General features: G+C 38.6%; 1 long non-coding RNA gene across 1 annotated transcript; it reads right to left on the bottom strand.

Moving 5' to 3' along the window:
• Positions 1 to 216: 216 nt before the first annotated feature.
• LOC142074822 (uncharacterized) lies at positions 217 to 2,674 on the bottom strand. Its single transcript, XR_012670719.1, has 2 exons — positions 2,628 to 2,674; positions 217 to 925 (listed from the first exon to the last, which is right to left on the bottom strand). It is a non-coding gene; the product is annotated as an uncharacterized LOC142074822 (long non-coding RNA).
• Between the last annotated feature and the right edge of the window lie 1,468 nt (positions 2,675 to 4,142).

Below are 4,142 nucleotides of genomic sequence, written 5' to 3'. Positions count from 1 at the left end.
CCTTTTACTTTGCGCAGACTCAGTGGCCTCTTGGCTTCTATCCGACCTAGGTGATTTGTTTCAACTGGTTTCTTCTAAGCATCAGTTGCTTCTTACAATAGTATGCTAAATTATCTTCTAATATTTAACAAACCAACAGTCCCTCATGTTCCTAAATTTATTTGTACTGTACTGTACTATAGAAACATGAACAGAACACTCTACCTGAATTTATAATAACTATTTGTTTCAAACATCTACTCCTAGCAACTAGTGATTTCTTTTGATCATTAGTTTGATTGGAATTTAACCCAATCATGGTTTGGGGCTTTACAGAGAAATTTAAAGTAGCAGCACTGCTTGGTAACTGTATGGTAACATTTCCCCCCTTTGGAAGTCTTGAAATTTTATTTAATTTCAATACTTCCACAATATTAACTATTTACAAAGGCAGGATTCGTGTTTGCTAGATTGTAATTGTCACCACTATTTCCTACTAGTGCGAGAGTGATCTTTCGATCAACGGCGGCCTTCCTTGTGAACTCTCTTTTCAAGCAATAATAGATAAGCAATATCACTAGGGAAATAATTAACAAACACAATACAGTACTAATTAAAGATTTTACCCAGGAACTTAGGTTCCATCCCAGTCCACTAAAGATTTTGTCAAACCAATTTTCTTGCATATCTGTTTGAATTTCTTGAGTGTTCTTTTCTATTTGTCCTAACAAATCCAAATCATGTTCTACATCTTGTGTAACATTTGGGATATGTATGCAACAATGATCAATTCTATCTTTCAAATATCCACAAACTCCATGTTCTTTTAACAGAAGCATATCTAGAGCCATTCTATTTTGCAAAGTCATTTTTGAAGTGGCTTGGAGTTGTAAATTTAATTGTTTAAACCCTTTTCTTGTCACATTAGCTAATTTTTCTACTTGTCCTGTTAATTTATATAACCAAGCCCTATTCCTATACGTTGATAGGGGAGTTAACAAGGACTCTAAGGCCCAGCCAATTTTCACTCCTACTGAGTGTTCATTCCATTTTTCTTCCTCAACTTGTGACCTCTTTGCACGAACCAATCTTAAATTTTCAAGAGCACCCTTAAAAGGAGCCTTTTTCCAAATTGGGCATAATGTTGGCATTCCTAAAGTAATTTGCCTCACCTTTTTATCCATGGATAAATGGGTGGTCCAGGTTCCATCACTCATTGCCCAAACTAAATGTCCTGGACTTTGAATAGTGGATTTCTTGCAACTAAAAACTGCATCTCTTTTAAGCTTATATGGATCATTAAGAATCAAATCATTTTTAAGACCCCTACACCAACACCCATATTTCAATGCAGCTGCCAAAGGGGGAATATTTTGAATTGTTTTGTCTATTGTACTACAATTATATATTTTTTTACAACTCCACCAAGATACTATATTTTCCTTTTCTCGGGAAGCGGCTTCTTTATCATTAATAACTGATAAAGCTTGAAAAACTGCTCCATCCCAAGTAAAGCACCAAGATATATTAGAGATATATTGAAATTGAGACAGAATTGTCATTGACCATACGGAATCCCATACAACTTTTCCTTGAGCGGTCTGGTTGGTTTGTCTACAATCCCATTCCATAACTATTTGGCTAACATTTTTCTTTACTGGCTCCTTATATGAGCACCATCCCACATTATTAAATCTTCCAATTTTAGTGAAAACAGACCCTGGAAGTTTCTCACAATCTGACCTACTTCCGGGACTTTTCCACTGTTTCTGAATGTAATCAATGCGTTCCTGCCATTGCTGTTTTGGACGTTGCTCACAATGAAGCTCATCTTTATTCAAATTTGTCGTTAAAATTCCCCATGGAATCGACTCACCTACTGCTCTCGGAATTGGGAGGCATGCCGTTATTTGGGTGACATTTTGCAATTTAGCAAACTCCTTTATCAATCCTATCATTAGATTTTCTTCCGGAGTCCTTTTGGGAATGTGTATCAATTGCTCTGATGAATCTTCAATTTCTGTTTTGTTCATTTGATTTCCTTCTTCTCCAAATAAAGTTCCCACCAATATTAATTGCCAGATTAACATACATTTTCTTACAATCAGACACATTTTAGAGTCAATTTTGCAGTTTCTGGATCCCTATTAATAATTTTCCACGACGGGGCCTTCTTTACTCGAGTGTAATGTATCCACGGCTCCACTCCTTCTACTTTGATTGCAGTGTAAGTTGTTAACAGTACCTGGAAGGGTCCCTTCCACTTCTCCTGCAGTGGTTCAGAGTTCCAGGTTCTTACATATACAAGATCACCTGGCTGATACTGATGTACAGGCGTATCCAAGGCAAGTGATCTAGTCAATACCACATATCTTCGGAGTGCTCCAAGGACTTTCCCTAAAGAAATCAAATATCTTTTCAAATCAGTTTCCCCAGTTACCTTAATATCCCCTGGGATTAAAGGAATTTGGTATGCCTTACCATACAAAATTTCATATGGACTTACACCGTCTTTTGATCTTGGTTGAATTCTAATTCTTAAAAGAGCCAACGGTAAAGCCTGTGGCCACCTCAAAGATGTTTCCTGGCAAATTTTACTTATCTGTCTTTTCAATGTTTGATTCATTCTCTCTATTTTTCCACTTGACTGTGGTCTCCAGGGGGTATGTAGGTCCCACTTGATGCCTAAAATTTTGCTAATTTGCTGAACCATTTCTGCCACGAAATGCGGTCCCCTATCAGAAGACATTCCTATCGGTACTCCAAATCTAGGTATTATTTCTTTCAATAATATTTTGACTACCTCTTTGGCTTTGTTGGTGCGGCAAGGAAAGGCCTCCGGCCATCCAGAAAATGTGTCAATCAACACTAACAAATATCTACACCCATTTTGCCTGGGTAACTCAGAAAAATCAATTTGCCAATAATCTCCAGGAGAATTTCCTTGCTTTATTACTCCTAACGGTGGCTTCTTTTGGTTCAAAGGATTATTCTTATGACAAATTAGACACTTAGCTACTATTGATTTAACTATTCCTGTCATTCCCACGCAAACTGCAAATGTTTTCAAACTAGATATCATTGCATCTATTCCCCAATGTGTCTGCTCATGCTTTTCTCTTGCAAGTTCTATCATAACCTGCGGGGTCACTATTACTTGTTTTTCCGGTGTTACCCACCATCCTTCGGCATTTTGGGATGCCTTTAATTGCTCTGCCAATTGGTTATCCAATTTACTGTATTTTGGTTTTGAATCAGGGAGTTTTATGTGTTTTACTGGTACTAGTGCAAGGATGCCTTGTTTTGCTGCCTCTTTCGCAGCTTTATCTGCCAATCGATTACCTATGTTTACTACTGTTTGACCAAATTGGTGGGCTTTGCAATGCATTACTGCTACTTCTTTCGGTTTCTGTACGTCTTCTAGAAGTTGGAGAATTTCTTCCTTGTATTTTATAGATGTTCCTTGAGCTGATAACAATCCTCTCTCTTTCCAAATAGCTCCATGAGCATGGATCACACCAAACGCATATTTAGAATCAGTCCAAATGTTTACCCTTTTTCCCTCGGCAATTTGCAGAGCTCGCCTTAATGCAACCAGTTCTGCTTTCTGTGCTGAGGTATTTGTAGGCAGCATCCTTGATTCCAGTACCTCGGTGGTGGTGACAACAGCATACCCGGCCATTCGCTTTCCTTCCTGGACAAAGCTGCTTCCATCAGTAAACAGTTCCAAGTCAGGATGTTCCAGAGGTTCATCTCTCAAATCCAATCTACTGGAATAGACTTGTTCAATGGTTAGCAAACAATCATGTTCTAAACTTCCTGCTGGATTCTCTGCTGTTAGAAATATTGCTGGATTGACAATTGGTGTGGTTTTCAATTCCACATCATCTTGTTCCAATAGGACAACCTGGTATTTTAGCATTCTGCTAGGGGACAACCAATGACCCCCCTTTTGCTCTAGAACAGTTATCACCATGTGTGGGGCATATACCACCATCTTCTGTCCCATAGTCAACTTTCGAGCCTCTTGGATCAACAACACTGTTGCTGCTACAGCGCGCAAACATCCCGGCCATCCTTTACTCACATTATCAAGTTGTTTGGAGAAATACCCAACCGGTCTTTTCCAGGATCCCAGTCTTTGTGTCAGCACTCCCAGAGCC

This window comes from Calonectris borealis, chromosome W (assembly GCF_964195595.1).
Source record: "Calonectris borealis chromosome W, bCalBor7.hap1.2, whole genome shotgun sequence".
NCBI classification, from domain to species: Eukaryota; Metazoa; Chordata; class Aves; order Procellariiformes; family Procellariidae; genus Calonectris; species Calonectris borealis.
Note: the sequence above shows the minus strand (reverse complement) of the source record. Positions and strands in the feature narration are given on the sequence as shown.